At 40.8% G+C, this 22,036-nt stretch overlaps 1 protein-coding gene across 2 annotated transcripts in view; it reads left to right on the top strand.

The window, feature by feature from the left end:
* Nucleotides 1–22,036, top strand: part of PDGFC (platelet derived growth factor C) — a 219,625-nt gene that overhangs the window by 72,538 nt on the left and 125,051 nt on the right. The gene's annotated exons all lie outside the window — the stretch shown is intronic.

The raw sequence follows: 22,036 nt of genomic DNA, 5'->3' as shown, positions 1-22,036 counted from the left end.
GCTACAAATAAAGTCCATTGTGTACACCCCTTTCCTCACCTTGAGACGCCCTGAGACAACGCAGAGGGGTAGCCAGAAACCGAGTCTGCAAAGAGGAAATTATAAGAGCTTTATGAATCCCAAGTCTGTTTCCACTTTAATTATATCCCCAAACTTCAAAGAGAAACCTTTGTCCATGCTCAGAATTTCTTCAAAGTACATCATAAATCTTTTTTTTTTTTTTTGGAAACTGTCCCCCTAAGCTACCTTCCAAGAATTCCTAATTACACCACAGGGAAGAAGCAGGAAGTCAGCTCCCATTACACATCTGTCTACTCTCAAGAATATAGTTTTACATTCCACTGTATCACATGTTTTACAGGTGATGATAAATATATAGTAAATCCAAGTGAGAAAGTGATTATTCCTACAAAAGAGGAGGCCAAGCCACCTCTCACCAGGAACCATAAACGTTCTAGAATTTAAGCAAGGAAATAGAAGTTGAAGAGATAAACAACAAGGTCCGACTGTAGAGCACAGGGAACTATATTCAATATCCTGTAATAAACTATAATGGAAAATAATATGAAAAATAATATGTATATATAACTGAATCACTATGCTGTATACCTGAAAGTAACACGACATTGTAAATAACTATACCTCAAAAAAAATCGTGAAAAAAAAAAACAAAAAAAGAAATTGAATTTCATTTGCTATCTTTAACCATGGATACAATTTTAATGAAAAGGAAGAGCAGAAAAAGCTTAAAATTTCCATTTTCACAAGTTAGGATATTACTATGCTAATAAACTCAGTCTTTACCTGCCCCCCCCCAAAAAAAAAAAAAGTTAGGATATTAAGAAATCTAAGTCAGCAATATTTTTAAGTGGTTTGGGTGCAATGATCATATGAAATCCTCTCTTGAATCTTTTAAAAATTTCCGACCTTGTAACTCCAGAAGAGCCAGCGTGTAAAATGTATTTCATATATATATTACATGTGTACATACAAACAGAAACATTAAATGCATATGTGTCGATTATAAATGTATGTCTCTCTATATACTTACACACACACATATACACACACCACAACACGAGCTGACAAAGCCAGGGAGCATCTTTTTCCCGATAATACTGGGTGGCATATTTTACTTCTGGTCCCTGACACATTTGCATAAGGGACATGTAAGCAGAGCTCATATGTATGCTTGAGATATTGTATCTGCAGTACATTAAATGTGAGACAGTATAGGACAATTATGTTCCTTTATTCCATTTCGGAGATAGAATGCGTGCTTTGAGTGCCCCGTGGGTAATACAGAAAGGCTTTCCTAATGGAATTAAAAGAAAGCTGAGCTCTTTAAACTCTAAATAGATTTACTTTGGTATCTGGGGAAATAGTCTTTCTTTGGGAATGAATCAGAGATTGGATGCCAGGATTTCTAAATGGTTGACTGAGAGGGGAGAAGTAGATACATATTTTCTATTCCAAGTTGAACCACTTGACAGTTTAGAAGATCTGTTTTATAAAAATTTGGAGTGATCATGTAGTACTTTAGACAGAATAAGAAGCTTTGAAGTCTTAGGCTGGAGTGTGAATCCTGGTCCTGGTACCTAAATCTCTGTGTTATTTGGGTAGATTTTACTAATCTCTTTGAGTCACATTTCAGTTTACACATCTGCACATTATGGGCAACTGTCTTCTCTTTGAGAAACAAAGTGAACATAAACGATTGTGTGAAATACCTTTGCAACGTGTCTGGCATGTAGTCAGAATTCAAGAATGACAACGACGCCATGCAGGGCTTCAGTGAGGATTCAATGACATCATAAACGTAACATATCTACAACAATGCCTGGCTTTTGGTAGACGGGTCCCCATTCTGCAGCAGTGCTCTCACATCGCTGTATTCTTATTCTCTCAGAAATGCTGATGAATTCATTCAGTGGAGTTTGGGGGTTACTTTTGGGGTCAGTGTCTACTTCTGGGTCTAGGCCTGTCCCTAGATATTACCAGCGGCAGAATCGCCATTCTTTTTTTTTTTTTTTCTTTTGTCTTTTTAAAAATTTTTATTGGAGGAGAGTTGATTTACAATGTTGTGTTAGTTTCCGGTGTCCAGCAAAGTGACTCAGTTATACACATACATGTATTTATTCTTTTTCAGATTCTTTTTCCATATACGTCATTACAGGGCACTGAGTAGAGTTCCCTGTGCTATACAGTAGGTCCTTGTTGATTGTCTGTTTTATATACAGTAGTGTGTATATGTCCATCCCAATCTCCCACTGTATCCCTCCCTCCCCCTCTTTCCCCTTTGGTAACCATAAGTTTGTTCTCTATGTCTGCGACTCTATTTCTGATTTGTAAACAAGTCCATTTGTGTCATATTTCAGATTCCACATGTAAGTGGTGTCATATGACATTTGTCTTTGTCTGATACTCACTTCGCTTCTGTGTAAGGGATGCGCAGAGCCCAGATCTGCCTGCAGTGCCCAGATACTCCTGCTGCTAAGATACACGCATTAAAGCCAGGGTGATTTTCCTCTTCCGACGTTCAATCTGCTCTGAAGGTGGTTTTCTTTTTAACTCAGGTTTTTATTCATCAAATACTTATTGGGCACCTATTATGCCAGCAGTTATGCAGTAAAAATACAGAGGAAGTGTCTCTTCCCATGGAGATTTCATACCAGTGAGGATCGACAACCAGTAAACTTATAAGATATGTCAGGTGGTGAGGAGTGCTAAGAAGGAAAACGAAACAGGAGACTAGTCTAGGGGACCAGAGAGACAGGTGTGCCTGTTGGCAGGTGCTATTTTAGTAACCAGGGAAGACCCCACAGAGGAGGCGCTTTTGAGCTTCAGGGTAGAGTAGATGGTTGGAATAACTGTAGAACACATGTGCACACGAGTGAAAGTTTCTTAAAGCTTGCTTATATCTCCTGAAGCTTATGTCACACAAACATCTTAAGAGATAATTAGTTCTTCTTTGGATCTTATAAAGGATGGAACTAGTGTTTCGAGAGGTGGATAAAGGGTGGTCTTTTTACTAAGGAAATGCTGAGTTTTTATCGGTAAGGGAACTGATAAATGCAGGACACTTTCTGTGTGTTATTTTACTTAATGTTCACAATGGTTAAAGAAGGTATAATTAGCCCTGTTTTAGAGGTGATAGAGGCTCAATAAAATTAAGTAATTTGCCTAAAGTCACACACTATTAATGGCTGATGGAAAAAGGATTTCAGTCATGATCTCTTTCCGTTATGTGAGCTTTCATCCATTACTTCACGTGATAAATTAGGAGCCGTGAAAGACTGAAAATCTAAGTCAGGTGATGAGGTTCTCAGTTCTCTGTTGAGATAAAGACTCATGATCCTCCCTCAGCTCCATCGTTCCATTTTAATCCCAATTTAATCTAATTTTGCCTGTAACTGGTATGTTGCGATTTCATTGCAACAGTGTGACAGGTAAATTCATTTTCTTTTTTTTTTTTTTTAATTTTTAAAATTTTATTTGTTTATTTTTGGCTGCTTTGGGTCTTCGTTGCTGTGCGTAGGCTTTCTCTAGTTGTGGCGAGTGGGGGCTACTCTTCGTTGCGGTGTGCGGGCTTCTCACTGCGGTGGCTTCTCTTGTTGCGGAGCACGAGCTCTAGGCACACGGGCTCAGTAGTTGCGGCGCACAGGCTCAGTAGTTGCGGCTTGTGGGCTCAGTAGTTGTGGCGCATGGGCTTAGCTGCTCCGCGGCATGTGGGATCTTCCCGGACCAGGGCTCGAACCCGTCTCCTCTGCATTGGCAGGCGGATTCTTAACCACTGCACCACCAGGGAAGCCCCTAAATTCATTTTCATTGACAAAGTCGATTATTACATTTCGTGTAGATATTTGAAGTTTATAGTTAACCTGGTTTTGGATTTCTAATGAGGTATGATTTACCAGCTTAAAGGCAGGTGTCACTCTGAACGTTAGATCAGACTAGTGAGGTTAAAATTGGTTGTTAAGAGAAAAACCTTTCAGGGTTTTTCACCTTTCAAAACCGTCTTTGAGTTCAGAGTCTCCCTTTCCTTCCTCTTCCTGTCAAATCTGTGTATTTGTTTATTTATCTACGTATATTTTGCTATATTATAAACTTAATCTTGAAATTATGCCGAGATCCTACTGAATTGTTTGTCCTACAAAAATGGATTGTGTGGTCCGTGTGCTGGTGTTTGGTAAGTCACGCTATTTGCACATATGGATTTATCTCTATTTCTGATAACTTGACAAGGGTGTTGTCTTGAATTGCCATGTCTTTCCATTCAGTCTTATCAGTCAACATTCAGTCTTTCATTTTGGAGTCACTTTTATTTTTAATATCTGTTTCTGGAACTTCCCTGGTGGCACAGTGGTTAAGAGTCCACCTACCAATGCAGGAGACACGGGTTCGAGCCCTGGTCCGGGAAGATCCCACATGCCGCGGAGCAGCTAAGCCTGCGCGCCACAACTACTGAGCCTGCGCACCACAACTACTGAGCCTGCGTGCCACAACTACTGAAGCCCGCGTGCCTAGAGCCCGTGCTCTGCAACAAGAGAAGCCACCGCATTAAGCCTGTGCACTGCAACGACAAAGAGTAGCCCCCGCTCACCAGAAATAGAGAAAGCCTGTGTTCAGCAACAAAGACCCAATACCGCCAAAAATAAAATATAAAATAAATAAATAAATTTATAAAGCAAAAATATCGGTTTCTGAACTTGCTGTGTGTTATTTTTTAGTTTTATATTTTGGATGTAGTTTTCACTGTTCATAGGTGAAAACTGTCATGTCTGTTGCTAGTGCATAAAAATAAGTATACATGTAGAAGTGGTACTTAACTTTACCGTCTGGGAACACTATAAATTCTTCTGATAGGCTCTTTTATCACCTTTGCTTACTTTGGTGTGGTCTCCTAATTGTTGTTTTCATTGAGTCTGTGTTCCCCTATGAAGACTTAAATGGACACATACACATAAATGATATAGCTCATCAGGGCATCATTTTATCATAGAAAGTTGCTGTTTAATTTGTTCCATAAATCATTTTATTTCATAAACATATCCCCCTTACTGGTTTGTAGCTTGAAGATTTCATCTCATTAGAAAATTAAGATTTCTTTAAGTAACTGCCCTCTCACTGTATTACACACACACACACACACACAAACACTTCTTGTCATTGTTGCTTTGTTGTTGCTTTCTTTCTTCACCATCAGAGCCAGGAGAGTAGGAAGTATTTGAAACCACTGTATGTTATTCTAACAAGTGAAACATAGTAGGAGCTCTGTAAATAAATCTTCAGCAACTAGATACTTGATTCATCCAGTAAACAATTACTGAGTGCCTGTTTTTTGCTCTGTATAGTTGAAGACTGAGAAGTTTGAAGGAAGCCAGAAAGGAAAAAAATACTGTTTGCTAATATACTGATTCTGGGAAGGATATTTCAGGTGGATATGAAACGAACCAAGGCCAGATGTTCAGGACCACAGGTTGTTGTTTGCCTGGGGTATAGACTGCAGATATAGTGTTAACTACCTACAAGCCCATCAAGATGTAATTTCATGAATAAACTATGGTGAATTTATACAACATACTCTACAGTGATTAAATAGTTTAGAGCCTATTTTACCTGAATGCATTCAGAGATGTAGCATTGACTTAAGAAAAGTAAATTATAGATGGTCCTTATAGTTTGATAGAACTTATGTAAAGTGTGGAAACATGCAAAGCAATCGGATATACACATATTAGGGAGAGTATAAAAACATACAAGAAATAATTAAAACCAAATTTAGCACAAAAGTTTTCTCCAGGGAGGCAAGGAGGAAAATGGGATTATGAAAGGGAGCACGGAGTCTTCAACTGTGTCCTCAATAATGAACTTCTTTTGAAAATTCTGAAGCAATTTTGGCAGAATATTAAGACTTGTTAAAGTTGGGGAGTAGATACTAAGTTTTCATTATAAGATTTTCTGAACTTTTTTGAAATATTTTATGACAAAAATCACAAACATATTTTGTAACAAGATACGGTAGTAGACAGCAGTTAAAGAATAAGAAGATTGGGGCTTCCCTGGTGGCGCAGTGGTTGAGAATCTGCCTGCTAATGCAGGGGACACGGGTTCGAGCCCTGGTCTGGGAAGATCCCACATGCCGCGGAGCAACTAGGCCCGTGAGTCACAACTACTGAGCCTGCGCGTCTGGAGCCTGTGCTCCGCAACAAGAGAGGCTGCGATAGTGAGACCCGCGCACCGCGATGAAGAGTGGCCCCCGCTTGCCACAACTAGAGAAAGCCCTCGCACAGAAACGAAGACCCAACACAGCCAAAAATAAATAAATAAATAAATGTAAAAAAAAAAAAAAAAAGAATAAGAAGATTGAAGGAGTAGCCAGGAGTTAGACTGGAAGGTGTTTGATGTGTCATGCTAAATTTTGGATTTGCCGTGAATGTATCCACTATTACGGTTTTTGTTACTCATCTTTTGGTTGATGAGTCTGAAATCCTTGAGCTCAACCCAACCCAGCCTCCTCCTCCTCTGCATGTCGGATTTCTGTGTCCCACCGCCCTTGTCCTGGTAGCACTGTGGATATAACATGCCCCGGACTAGACATCTTCTCCTTTATTCTAGATACCTCGCCATTATTCTCATCTCTCACTCACCACCATGATATAATGGTTCACCTGCTTCTACCTGTCTCATCTGCCATGGATTTGTCTTATGATTCTCTTTCTTCTCTTCCATCATCAACTGAGTCTGGCCCCCTGGTCCCTCTGTCCTGGTTTGCTGCGGTGTCCTTGCTGGTGGCACTTTGGGCTCACTCTGCATACCAATCCTTCACCTACTTTCTAGAGAGACCCACTCAAAGCCAGTCTGACCCTTCCCTGTGCTTGCTGAGAACCCTTTCAGGACCCTACAGGCTCTCTAAGGTCATTTGTGTGATCCATGGAGGCCCTGGAATCAAAGCCACCTGTGGTCCTTGTTAAAAAGGCAAGTTCCCTGGCACAGACTCTGACCTGATGACTAAGAGTCTCTAGGGGTGGGTCTCCGATGAGTATTTATAAGAAACAGCCCAGATGTTTTATGTGCATCATACAATCTGGGAATCATCACTCTATTAGATAAAAGACCAGCTCTGGAGCTGGGTGTGGAAAGCTCCTTCCTCACTCACCGGCACCATCTGTTTCCTCTGGGCTTCTGCACTCACTTCCCTGCCCTGTCCTTTAGTTCGTTCACTCTTGCCCATCCTTTAAGACTCAATATGCTATAGCATCTCATCTCAAAGTCTTACCTGTTTCCCTCCCCCGACTCCACAAGTTTATCTCTCTCAAGCCACTTATCCTAGTTTCTCAAACCTTCCCTTCCTTTAAGTGGGAATGGTCCTGAGGCTGGGGGAGTCTTGTTTATATAACACGCAGCAAGGGATCTGGCGTAAGAGGGGCCTTCTAAAAAGATTGTTAAATCAATAGCACTGCTTTAAAGGTGACAGGGAATCAACTATGCCTTTTGAGCCTGCATTTTCGGTAGATCACTCAAGAGATTTATGAAAAAGAGAACAAAACTGGCCATGTTGAATTCTAGCAGGAATTTATAGAATTAGATTATAGAGGTGATCAAGATTGGAGATTTGCATTTGATGAAGGTAGAGATGACTAACATCTCAGGGCTGTAGCCAGGTGGGTGGAAAGGATAAGGCTTTCTGTTTTGCACATATTTGGTTCAAGTTTTCTGTTTATTTAGTTAATAAAGACGACTGGTATTTATTTACGGGTACAGACTCATGATCTTAAGTCTAGAAATGAACTATTTGGAAGACATCAGCCAAGCTGGGGTAGTTGAAGTGAAGTGATTAGATTATCACTTAGAGGAAGGAATAGAAAGCATAGGATATAAATGATAGAGAATACCAATACTAAAGAGAAACTGAGCATCAGGGCTTCAGAGAAGGAGTGACCACATAGTAGGGCTAGCAGCAGAGTGGAGAGTTTATGGAGAGCAGCAGTGGTCAGCCATGACAAATGCGGCTGAAAGGTCCAGTGAATTGAGGGGATTGAAAGTTATCTTTTGGATTTTGCAATTAGGACATCAATAGGCACCATAAGAAAAGCCATTTTAATGGGGGCGGTGGGAGTGGAAGCCCTTGGGTTAGTAAGTGAATGGCCAGTGGAGATGTATTGATGATGAGAATCGACTCTGTGTTCAAGAAGCTTTAGACAAGAGCAGTAGGGCAGCAAGGCAATCATGCATTTGACTGGTTTTGTTTTGTTGGTTTTAGTTACAGTGGGTGTAACTTGAGCATGTGGAATTGCCCAAGAGATAGAATTCCTAGAAAAAGGAAAGTGCCTTAGAATCAAGAAGGATTGGATACTGTTGATATCAAGAGTGTGGGTTATTCTGAGCGGAAGTAGAGGAACTCTTAACTTGAGTAGGGGGACACACGCCTCTTCCTTGGGCGCGAAAAGGAAAGAGGAAATGCAGGCTCCGTTTGGAGACATGCTTATGCGGAGGTGAGAGAGAGATCTGGAAGGTTTGTGCACACCAAACTCATCTGATCCTCCACGGTGGGTGTCGATAGCTTTTACTAGTGCACGTAGCTTGTTAGTTAAGACTCCATAGGGCTTCATCTCATCCATCTCAAGCAGAGTAACATTTCTGTGGTGTGAAGCTCACAGTTTTGTTTTATTGTAAAGCCAACACTTATTACTTGAAGCCTCAATCGCGATGAAGGGTTAAAGCAAATCTCTTCGGAAAGTGAGTTTCACGAGTCTTATGCATGAGCCAGTCTCTTCTGCTTGGTGATTGAGCTCGCTCATAGACAGCTCGAAAAGTGGAAATAACCTCAGTTGTAAGTAACGTGTGTCTACCCAGACATGAATGTTCATGAATGTGAATATTGATAGTGAGCTTTCTGGAAATCGATGTAGATCATGGAGCTGTAATTGTCTCATATTTTTTCTCATATTTTCAATTCATATTTAATGTAGAAAAAGAAATGATTCTGCATCCTGGCTAGGCTCTCTCCTGATAGGTCAGGTAGAGCTCATTCAGTCCTTTTCCTGTGGGCAAAGAGTCGCGTAATTTGGGGGCCAGAAAATGTGTGTATGTGCAGGGAGCAGAATAAAAAGTATAAGAAGGCTGACCTAACGTGTGTTGAGTTTGAAAGAATGATTTTGGCTGTAATACTGTTACTTCGAACAATTTCAATTTCCTGTGTGCAATTATCAAAGAAAATGTAGCTTTCAGATAACTAAAAAAAGTGAGATCTCCTCCCTTTATTTTTGAGTTCAGTGCCTTCCTGTTTACCTCAGTAAAACCTTACCAATTAATCTCACTGCTTTAAATCCCCCGATAAGCTTCTGTTGTCTTTCCTATTATGCGTGGAGGCCTGCACATCTAAAGATTTCTTTATTGCTGCAGAGGGGCATTGAGTGGGCTTCTTCGTTGTATGTATTAAATTATACTCCTCATAAAGTGAGTGAGATCTTTCCTGCCCAGAGTGATGCCATTGTTTTAGCAGATGGTCCAGAGACAGAGTCAGTCGCTTCCTGGGTCAATTTCAAATCTTAATAGAAGATTTCCTTCTTCAAAAAAAAAAAATCTATTTCCAGATATGGTACTTGGTGGTCCTTAAAGCTTACAGTTTTCCATAAAGCATCTTTCAGTGGCTTGTTTCCGAGCTTCCTGTACCTGGATGGTTGAGTAACCTTCTACCTTCTGACTACTTGGGTTGCTATAGTAGCTTGCTGTTCAGATTGCACAGTGGGATCTGCATAGTTTTCTCTGTATTTTCACCTCTTAGTGCACATTTAATGTGTTACATGCATGACTTTTCCAAATATATAACTAAAATTTTGATTTGTTGATATTCTATGTGATATCAATCTGTTAATTAATATGCACCAGTTTAAAATCGTGATGAAAGCTGGAAAGCAGTAGCTAGGATTCAGCGCTGGTGGAATCCACGTCAGATGGCATTTCTTAGACAGTCCAACCTATAGACCTGTGTGTCTAGGGGCGTGTAAACTACTTGCTCTTCACATTTCTAACCTGTAGAATGAGGATGTCACTTACCTCTCAGGGTCGTTGTGGGGAGTGAATGAGAGTATGAGAGCAGCTCGCACTTTCCCAGTCATCGATCAGATACTCATAGACATTGGTGGACAGTTGTTGAACCTCAGAAACTTCTTCAAGACTACAAGGATTTTTATAGCTAATCTTTACACACTGTAAGGTTATGAGGTAGTTTTGAATTATGCTAAGAAAGATTAAATTAAGCCTTCTATATTTCTTTTATTTAAAATTATTATTCCCATTTTCTTTAAATTAAAAAGATTTATTGAAGTATAGTTGATTTACAATGTTGTGTTAGTTTCAGGTGTACAGCAAAGTGATTCAGTTACACACATACATATGTGTGTGTGTGTGTGTGTGTGTGTGTGTGTGTTCTTTTTCAGATTCTTTTCCCTTATAGGTTATTACAAGATATTGAGTAGAGTTCCCTGTGCTATACAGTAGGTCCTTGTTGGTTATCTATTTTATATATAGTAGTGTGTATATGTTAATCCCAATCTTCTAATTTATCCCTCCCCCTGCTTTTCCCCTCTGGTTACCTTTAGTGTGTTTTCTATGTCTTTGAGTCTGTTTCTGTTCTGTAAATAAGTTCATTTGTATCATTTTTTTAGATTCCACATATAAGTGATATCGTATGATATTTGTCTTTCTCTGTCTGGCTGACTTCACTTAGTATGATCATGTCTAGGTGCATCTGTGTTGCTGAAAATTATGCCCTGTATATTTCTGAATTGTGTATTAGGTAAAAAGGTTCATCATGTTTGGTACATTAATTGCTTTAATATGTAATTAATCAGATTTCCTTAATCCTGATATCAGGTCTCCATTATTATTCATTTTCTTTGTAATCTGTAGTTGAAATGCTATAATCATTTCTAATCTTACTTAATTTTTATCGAGATTTGACTAAGTTGTCTTCTTTTGATTCACTCAGTGGAAGTGGATTAATTATTATTGTAGCAATGCTAACGTTTAATGTATTAGTCATGTTTGTTTTCCTAGTAAATCAACCTTTTCAGCTCTTCTGTTACTTTGCTAACTTTTCTGTCTCCATTTCATCCTTCCCTGTTTACTTACTGTCTTCTGCCTTTCTGTGCCATTAACTTTAGCCTCATGCTTTTGTTTAAAACCACTGAAGTAGGCTTCCCTGGTGGTGCAGTGGTTAAGAATCTGCCTGCCAATTCAGGGGACATGGGTTTGAGCCCTGGTCCGGGAAGATCCCACGTGCTGTGGAGAAACTAAGCCCGTGTGCCGCAACTACTGAGCCCACGTGCCACAACTACTGAGCCTGCGTGCCACAACTACTGAAGCCCACGTGCCACAACTACTGAAGCCCATGTGCCTAGAGCCTGTGCTCCGCAACAAGAGAAGCCACCACAATGAGAAGCCCATGCACTGCAACGAAGAGTAGCCCCCGCTCGCCGCAACTAGAGAAAGCCCGCGCGCAGCAACGAAAACCCAATGCAGCCAAAAATAAATAACTAAATAGCTAAATAAATTAAAACAAAACAAAACAAAACAAAAACCCACTTAAGTGTTTTGCATATATAGTGTACTATAAATACACAGACATATAGATCTATCCATAGAGTTTATGTCTCTTTGAGGAAATAAGGTAGAATTTATCACTTTTATGAAACCTGTGTTTTTTTATAGATTGTTAACCCCAAATTAAGTATCAAAGCATTTAAATTTTTGTATAATTTACAGCACTTTTGTGTTAACACTGTTTTGTAGAAATAGAAGATTTAGAGAACTAGGTGGACCCTCATGCTGGTTGGGTCTGTGGTCTCATCAAGACTAGGGCCCCCGTTCACTAAGAAGAGTTCTCTGTTGGACAGTCATTCTGTGGTCCTCCTGTGGAGTGGTCCCTACATGGCACTCTTAGTGGCAGGGCCTGTGAGGGGACAAAGAAATATAACATGTCCTCTGAATTCACAGGACTCCACCTGCAGAGGCAAGAGGAGCACATGAAAAGTGGACGTGACGTAATTGGATGTGATTGCACACTACGTTGCACGCAGCACTGCTGAGTTGCCTGTCCAGTGGCTGTGAAGGTCCCCAAGGGTGGTCATAGCAAGAGACGGTCGACTGAAGAGTACAGGGATGGGTCAAAGTCTAGAAAAGGGACTAAATGAGCGAAGAACCTGTGGCTTGGTTTTTGTTCATTTTTCTGTTAACGTCTCAGACAGGATAATCTATCTTCTGGCTTATTACCACTGAGGCCTTTCATTTCCTATTTGGTGGAATCCCAACTATTCTATACCATTTTTTCAAGGTATAATTAACTGGTTTTTTTAAATTTTTTATTTTATATTGGAGTATAGTCGATTTACAATGTTGTGTTAGTTTCAGGTGTACAGCAAAGTGATTCAGTTATACATATACATTTCCCTCTTCTTTTTCAAATTCTTTTCCCTTATAGGTTGTTATAGAATGTGGAGCAGAGTTCCCTGTGCTGTAGAGTAGGTCCTTGTTGATGCTATAATTTATCTCCTGTGTAACATATTTCCTGTTTACAACCTGCCTCTGAACGAGAGAATGAATTCGTTTTGAATACAAGATTTTGGAGGTTGAATTATTGCCATGTATTTGCTCGTATTAATTGATTAGCGGCTGAATTTTTTTAATATATGTTTAAATACCTATTGTGTTCATCACAGTGGTGATGAGACCAGCCCTGCTGGAGCAGATTGTCCGTAAAAAGCAGAAGCAGAACATACATTTAGAAGGATCTATAACTCCTCTATGGAGAGACTTAAATCCTTGGCTTTAGCATGAATTTGGGGGAGAACTGGATAACTAAGTTGCCCAGCTAGGAACTTAGAGTGATAATGTAAGTTATGAAATTTTACAGTATATGTTTAGACTATAATTAGGCTTCTTATTTCTCCAAAGACTTTAAAACAGCCTCTAATAAAAAAGTCAAGTTTAGTAAAGTAAACTATAGTTCATCAAATTGTAAAAAGGGAGTTAACACAGCAGAATTTTTGCTAATATATTTGTGGTGATAAAGTAATAAATTGGGGCGTGAATGTTCTTTTAACCATGGAATAAAAGATGCGAATACATAATTAATTAAACAATTGTTTTTGAGCGCCTATTGTGTATCTGGCACCTTGGAAGATGTTAGGAATAAAAGGTGAATGATACCTTAGCTGTGTATTACCTTCAGGAAACACATGATCTAAAGGGAGGCCTCAAGGTCTAGTCTGTGAGAGAAAAAAATTACGAAAGAGAAAAAAATTAACCTCTGGCGTGATTTTCATGGAAGACTTTGAAATATAATATTTATATATATTTTCCACCTTAAGACGTTAAAACATTCTGAGTTTCTAAATTATATTTGTTTTGCTTCCCCTTGAACGAGTTAGTGTACCTCACTGCTGGTTAACCAAGCATGGAAACCAGCAGACCAATGCGTGTAATAATTGTCCCCACTGTTACTTCATCATGAAGTTTTTTTTAATGGTGATGAATGAGTTCATAAATAGATCCAGCAGAGCTCTTTTTACCTGTTGTGTCCCTGGGTGCCTTCTCACCATAAATGACAGGACTGAAGTTGAAATCGTGTATTGTTGTATAGAATGAACAGAATATATACACTACCAAATGTAAAATAGACAGCTAGTGGGAAGCAGCCGCAATGCACAGGGAGATCAGCTCGGTGGTTTGTGACCACCTAGAGGAGTGGGAGGGAGGGAGACGCAAGAGGGAAGAGATATGGGAACATATGTATATGTATAACTGATTCACTTTGTTATAAAGCAGAAACTAACACACCATTGTAAAGCAATTATACTCCAATCAAGATGTTATAAAATAAATAAATAAATAAATAAAAGTAATTTCGTGGGGGAAAAAAAAAAGAAAACTAGGCTCTCAGACAAATATGATTATCACTCATATGTGGAATCTAAAAAAGTGATACACCTGAACCTATTTAAAAAACAAAAATAGACTCACAGACATAGAAAACAAACTTCTGGTTACCAAAGGGGAAAGGGGGGGAAGGGATAAATTAGGAGTTAGGGATTACCATATACACACTACTAAATATAAAATAGATAAACAACAAGGACCTACTGTATAGCACAGGGACCTCTACTCAATATCTTATAATAACCTATAATGGAAAAGAATCTGAAAAAGAATTGATATATATATATATATATATATATATATAACTGAATCACTTTGCTGTACACTTGAAACTAACACAACATTGTAAATCAACTAAAATCAACTATACTTCAATAAAAATGCATAAAAAAGAAAACTAGACTCTCATCGTAACCTTTTTTTTTCCACTACAGTTCTTTTGTTGACTTGCAACATATTTTTAAAGGATTGTGACAAATGCTGTTATCCTGTTTCCAAATGAACAGTATTGCAATACAAAATATTGAGAAAGGACGTTATAGGTGTTTGTAAGATTCACCTGATGTCACTTTACTTACACCTGAAACTAGCACAACACTGTTATGCAACTATGCTCCAATATAACATAAAAATTAAAAAAATAAATCTGTGTGGTGTAGGGGTGGTGAGGGCTTAGCCCAGCATGTGCCAGGGATCTGCATAGTTGACTCCAGAGCACTTAGTAGGAAGTCAGGTCCTCCAAACACAACAGCAGGTACACCGCTGTGTGAGCCCAGGGCCCGCCCTGCCTTGAGGCAGCGGTCCCCAACCTTTTTGGCACCAGGGACCGCTCTCGGGGAAGACAGTTTTTCCATGGATGGGGGAGGGGGAGGGGATGGTTTGGGGATGATTCAAGCGCATTACATTTATTGTGCACTTTATTTCTATTATTATTGCACTGTAATAAATAATGACATATTTATACAACTCACCGTAATGCTGACGGGAGGTGGAGCTTAGGCGGTAATGCAAGCAATGGGGAGCGGCTGTAAATACAGATGAAGCTTCACGCGCCCGCCCGCCGCTCACCTCCCGCTATGTGGCCCGGCTCCTAACAGGCCACAGACCGGGGACCCCTGCCTTAGGGGACTGACTCAGTCAGTAAATAGCTGAGGTGATAAACAGTGTGTGTGCCAACACTTAGCAAACAATATCGTGGTCCAGTGTGATTGTGCAGGTCATTTTCCGTCATCAGTGTCATTTGCAGAGAAATTATAAATTCAGCTGAAATCCTTCGGCTGCATAGTTTATGTAACAAAAGCACATTTAAAGGCCCATCCATATTATAATGGATTATATATTTATACTTTTCTCCAACTTTCTCCATAATAATCTCTCAGGACTTGTAAATCCTTTTTTTGGATTCCCAGTTGACCATTCATCAAAGATTAGGACAGCATTCTGTTATGATTACATTTCATTTTTGTTTGAGACTTGTGGTAAGAAAAATGATGGTGCCATCAGAAAACTAAAAAGTAATAAAAGAAATCACAACAACAAAAATAAAATAAAATAAGTATACCGTGTCTAAGAACTGATTCTGGGGAGGAGAGCATTCATTCTGCTTTAAATGTGTTGCATTTTAGTAGCTCCTAGGACCTCAAAGCTGAGTTGAGAAACATGTCACTTTTGTTAATTATGCCTCCCGTAGGGTGTAATCTACATAAAGAGAGTCACTATATTCATTATTGTACAGCATCTGCTGCTACTGATGTCTCAGTGGTTTCTGGCATTTCTGGCGCCTTACCTATTTTGTTTTGTCATCTGTCTTACTAGGTAGATGTTCTTTTGCCCTATTTTATAGATAAGGACCTCCAAGGTCAGGGATTTTAATTGTTCCAGGTTACATAGCTGGTGAAGCCAGGACCAGGACGGAGCCAATCTTGACTGTGCTGAGAGCTTGTGCGAGACTAAACACCACAGGGCTCAGAAATTGCCGTCTGGGTGACAGGCAGCAAGGACTCCACATCTAGGTAAAATAGAACACCCTATGCATCACAATGTCATTTAGAGTTACAGGACTAGTTTGTGCTTGTGTTCAAGTTTTTCAGTTATAAAAATCTTTTCTGTGCATTGATGCTGATAGGAACTTCATTTCTCGTGGGAAATGATCAGACTTTTAGTGGAAGCTCTCCCTTTGGTAGAAATGATCGGTGAGTTATTCAGCCGTAAAGCCAGTGCCTGTACTCACCACGGTGTCTTAGCACACGTGGTAAGGAAGGGGGAAAGGTTTATATTGTTTGCTCGAGTCTGCACTTAACTTATTTAACTGAACACTCGAGAAGTTTGCAGAAAGGTTAATCTGAGGTCATTTCAGTTTGTCTTTGGCCACTGCCCAGGTGGAGATCACTATTCCTCTCTGAGGCTTGATGTCATAAGACTATGTCTTCCGTGAAAATGTAATATATATGCATATGTGTTACCAACTTGATGTATGTCACGGGGAACAGAAAAATTTAAACATTGAAATGATACATTTAGGGAGTATTCGGTTTGTAAAGGGTATTGTTTCCATTTATATTTGCCACTGTATTGCCATAGCAAGATTTACATGAAACATTGTACAGTTTATTAAGGTTTTGTTTTGTTTTGTTTCCTTAGCCTTTTATTTAACACATTCATAGAGTGTCTGTTTTACTCTGTTTTTTAAACCGAGTAAAGAGAGGCCAGAGATCTTTGCTCCTGCTTCAGGGGGAATCTCAGTTTAGTGACAAAGACAAGTAAACAAGAGGGGTGCATGTGCTTTGGTAGCATGGGGAAGAGGGAACCCTATCTTTCAGCAGCTCGACACCAAAAAATACCCAGACACCTAATTAAAAAGGGGCAGAGACCTGAACAGACATCTTCCCAAAGAAGACATGCACATGGCCGACAGGTACATGAAAAGATGCTCAACATCACTAATCATTAGAGAAATGCAAATCAAACCACAGTGAGGTATCACCTCACACTGGTCAGAATGGCCATCATCACAAAGTCTACAAACAACAAATGCTGGAGAGGGTGTGGAGAAAAGGGAACCCTCCTGGACTGCTGGTGGGAATGTAAATTGATACAGTCACTATGGAGAACAGTATAGAGGTTCCTGAAAAAAAGTAAAAATAGAACTGCTGTATGATCCAGCAATCCCACTTATATCTGGAAAAAATTAAAAAAAATTAAAACACTAATTCCTTACACTAATGTGTAAAGATACACGTACCCCGAAGTTCATATGGCACTATTTACAATCGCCAAGATATGGAAGCAACTTAAATACCCATCAACGGATGAATGGATAAAGAAGATGTGGTGTATATATACGTCGGAATACTCCTCAGCCATAAAAAAGAACAAAATAATGCCATTTGCAGCAACATGGATGGACCTAGAGATTGTCATACAGAGTGAAGCAAGTCAGACAAAGAAAGACAAATATCATATGATAACTTAATCTAAAAACTAAAACTAGGGCTTCCCTGGTGGTGCAGTGGTTAAGAATCCGCCTGCCAATGCAGGGCACACGGGTTCGTGCCCCGGTCCGGGAAGATCCCACATGCCGCGGAGCAACTGGGCCCGTGAGCCACAACTACTGAGCCTGCGCGTCTGGAGCCTCTGCTCCGCAACGGGAGAGGCCGCGACAGCGAGAGGCCCGCGCACCACGATGAAGAGTGGCCCCTGCTCGCCGCAACTAGAGAAAGCCCTCGCACAGAAACGAAGACCCAACACAAACAAAAATAAATAAATAAATAAATAAAAAAGAATCCTCCCCTCTGGCCAGTTTAAAAAAAAAAACAAAAAAAAAAAACTAAAACTAATGAATGAAGCAGACTCACAGATATAGAGAACAAGCTAGTTGGTACCAGAGGGGAGAGTTATTACATGATCTTGTAATAACTTTTGATGGAGTATAATCTGTAAAGGTACTGAATCACTGTACTGTACACCTGAAGATGACATAATGTTGTAATTCAACTCTGCTTCAATTAAAGAAACAAAAAAAAAGAATGCAGGCAGTGCTGGGTCAGGGGCACTGTGCAGCGGAGTCTTCTGAGAGGCTGAGAATTTTCCTGGGTCTGGAGACTGAGGAGGGAGGACTTGGGTGGAGGAAGGCGTCCCAGCCAGAGCAGCAGCTGTGCCAGATGCTGAAGCAGGGAAGCCAGGGATGCAAGCTCAGCTGGAATTCAGGGGGCGGGGGCCACGTCCCTCTCAGACTAGCAGAACCCCAGCCTCCAGGGGGAACGTCTGGTTCTTGCAGTGGTCACCTCGCTTTCCTGGTCCCCCCGGTCTCTGGATGGACGCTCCGGTGCTTCCTTTTCCTCTGCAGTCTGGTCCGAGAGTCACTGCTTCTAACCGACACCCTTCCTGTGTGTTTTCGTCCCCTCACTGGACACATGTCACTTTCAGCCAGTGCCCACCCTCCTTGTAAACCCAGGAGCTAACAAAACGCAGACCGTCAGCATGTATGAACTCAGAATACCTGCTTAGGTAAAGTTAAACGCATACACAAAAATAAGGAACGAACTGATTAAATAAGCAAGAAAACCCCCATCCCTCCTTCTAGGTACCATATACCTTTTCCCCAGATAAACCGACGCTTGGACCATTCAACATTGAAAAAACAGCTGCATGTACACAGTTTGCTAAACCTTTATGCGTGAAGCTTGCAAAGCTGCTGTTTAGACATTCACGTGAACTACATTCTATTCACAGAGAAACCCAGTTGGCTGCTGTGGAGAATTGGGCAAACGCCGAGATCAGAGGAAAGCAAGACAATTTCTGTGAGCTCCAGGTCTCCTTTTGGTTTGGAGGTCTGCCGTATTAAGCTGGTCCGTGTACGCCCTGTGGGGTTGTGTGGAGGGAGTTCTGTGGGCCTACGAGCTCCTGTCAGTGAAGAAAAGGCTCAGGTGTTACATGTGAACTCCACGTTACAGAATCGGCGTTGTAGACACCTCGACAGGTGTGCGGCAGTTAAGAGCTTTGGCCTTGAAAGTTGTGCACGTTGAAATCCCAGTTCTAACACTTGGGCAGGTGACTGAAATCTATTAGGGCTGAGTATCCTCGCAGGGACTGTGGCATAGTGTCTGTTCCTTCTCCATAACAGGGACGCTCTGTGGATCAGATGACATCTTAAATATAGTCAGGCCTCCACACCCACGGACTCAACCAACCGTAGATCAGAAATATTCAGAGAGAGCTTCCCTGGTGGCGCAGTGGTTAGGAATCCGCCTGCCAATGCAGGGGACACGGGTTCGAGCCCTGGTCCGGGAAGATCCCACATGCTGCAGAGCAACTAAGCCCCTGCGCCACAACTACTGAGCCTGTGCTCTAGAGCCCGCGAGCCACAACTACTGAGCCCACGTGCCACAACTGCTGAAGCCCACGCTCCTAGAGCCCGTGCTCCGCAACAAGAGAAGCCACCACAATGAGAAGCCCGTGCACCGCAACGAAGAGTAGACCCCGCTTGCCGCAACTAGAGAAAGCCCACATGCAGCAACGAAGACCCAACGCAGCCAAAAATAAAAAATAAATTAAAAAAAAAAATTCAGAGAAAAAAATTCCAGAACTTTCCCAAAAGCAAAACTTGAATTAGCTGCACACCTCGATGATTTACATGGCATTTACATTGTATTGCGGATTGTAAGTTATCTAAAGATGACTTAAAGTATATAGGAGGATGTGTGTATGTTGTATGCAAATACTGTATTATTTTATATAAGGGGCTTGAGCATCTGTAGATTTTGGAGGGTCCTGGAACCAGTGGCCCATGGACACCAAGGGCCAACTGTGTGTATGTGTCTGGGAAAGTATGAAATGCGATGCACGGTAGGCCGGATGTTTAATAGGAAGGTGTGATGTTTAGAGAAACTACCAGATCCGTATGTGAGACTTTGCAGACGCAACTGGGTGTTTGAGTACATGAGAACAGGAGGAAAAGAGTAATAACGGTGAGTAGAGTTAAGAGATCATGGCTGAGGGGAGGATAGGCCTGTGTCTGGGCATGAAAACTAGATTTCTGAAGATAATAACTTTGAGTGAAAAATGGGAGGTTTGTAATCACACAGAATAGTGAGTGTCTGGATTCTTCATCCCAGTGGTAGACACACAATGTGTTCGTTCTCTCGGAGTTCTGAGGGCAGTTCACAAAGGAGTCATTACAAGCCCTGCAATGCAATAGTACATTAGCCCTAAAGAGTAACTCAAGGCATTTAACAGATTGACTTTGAAAAAACAGGTTTTTTCTCAAGCCTGTAGGTCGTGGATAAACGGTTCCCGCCTCTAATTGTGTGAGAGCTGTATGTGCCCTTTTCTTCAGCGTCTTGTGAATACTTCCTGCAGGCAGCTGCTGAGCCTTCAACACCGTTTGGTAAAGGATGCAAAACTGACAAACGATAAATATACGCTATCGTTGGAGGTAAAAGGGGTGAAACACAAAGAATGATGTGAATTGCAAATAAACAAAAGATGGAGCAAGCCTGAGTCACGTGAGAAGAAACCAAAGCAACAGGCAAAATACATCAAAAAAGTTAGGCAGACTATGCAGGAAAGGGCCTTCTGAGGACGGATTTCTGGGTGATGAACCAGGAAGAAGCAGCAGCATGTGACCCAAGTGGAGGTGCTCTTTGGAGAATATTTTCATCTCACACCTAATTTTATACCTGAAATTATGGTCCGTAAAGGTCTTGTCTCTTTAAGGGATTTCTTGAACTAAATCAGGTTATAAATATGTGGATGGTATAAATGTGCACAAAGTTGAATTTTTTTTTTTTTTTAATTTTATTTATTTATTTATTTATTTATGGCTGTGTTGGGTCTTCGTTTCTGTGCGAGGGCTTTCTCTAGTTGTGGCAAGCGGGGGCCACTCTTCATCGCGGTGCGCGGGCCTCTCACTATTGCGGCCTCTCTTGTGGCGGAGCACAGGCTCCAGACGCGCAGGCTCAGTAGTTGTGGCTCACGGGCCTAGTTGCTCCGCGGCATGTGGGATCTTCCCAGACCAGGGCTCGAACCCGTGTCCCCTGCATTGGCAGGCAGATTCTCAACCACTGCGCCACCAGGGAAGCCCACAAAGTTGAATTTTAAGACGATGTTTGTGAGGTGACCAGGTAACTAACTGCAACCTTAAATGACGTGTCGCAGTGGTAAGGTTTTCTCCTCTTTACGTTATTCAGATACCAGAATGAGTAACCTCTTAGGGCTGCTTGACCTGGAGACTGCTTACACACTCGCATGGTCAACATGCTTTAATTTTCTGTGGATACTTATCAAGAGGAGAGTAAAAGAAGTCTATTATTTTAAGGGAGATTCCTAATAGAAAACTCTTTGAACTCTTACGGGACTAGGGCATCAGTTTCTGCTTTTCCTATGCTGGCAGTAATCTTGAACATGGACTTTTCCGGTCTCCTTGCCCTGAGACCAACATGGACTCCCAGATTTTCTTTAAAAATTGATTGCCTTTTTTTTTTTTTTTTTTTAAGAAGTTATTCCTTCTGTGACGTTGTCAGTTAACCCATTAATAAGAAAGAGTTCAGGTAAACTATGTGACCTCAGGCACAATTCTGATGCTCCTATTTGACGATAACGCACGTAGTCTGTCCTTATTCCTGAAAGAGAAATGAGAGGATCAGGAGTGGAGAATGGACAGTTGCCCTGAAATGAGTTCTTTGTGTTCCGTGTTTAGTCACATGACTAAACAGATGACCTAGAGGGAGTCTTTCTAACAAATCGACATCAGACTTTTAAATAAGCGATTGGTATAAATGCATTCCTAAATCAGATTTTCACACCTACGCTAAACTGGGATGCTGTGAAACGTTCATGGTGATCTCTTCTCCCTCACGTTCTAATGAGTATATGATCTAAGGTGTGTGAATGCAGAAATACGTTTCGTAATAGTAGGTCGTATGGCTCTATTTTTGGATGCATATTATGTGTATATACACACATGCTTTCTAATATAGGGTCATCACGTAGCATGCTAATAACTGCCTGTAACAGAACACTCAACTCATAGCTTACACGTTATGTTTATTGTCTCTTATAACAAGACATCTGGAGTTCGGGCAGGCTCAGGCTTACT

This window comes from Eschrichtius robustus, chromosome 4 (assembly GCF_028021215.1).
Source record: "Eschrichtius robustus isolate mEscRob2 chromosome 4, mEscRob2.pri, whole genome shotgun sequence".
Taxonomy (NCBI): Eukaryota; Metazoa; Chordata; class Mammalia; order Artiodactyla; family Eschrichtiidae; genus Eschrichtius; species Eschrichtius robustus.
The sequence above is the reverse complement of the archived record's forward strand: the minus strand, read 5'-3'. Positions and strand labels throughout refer to the sequence as shown.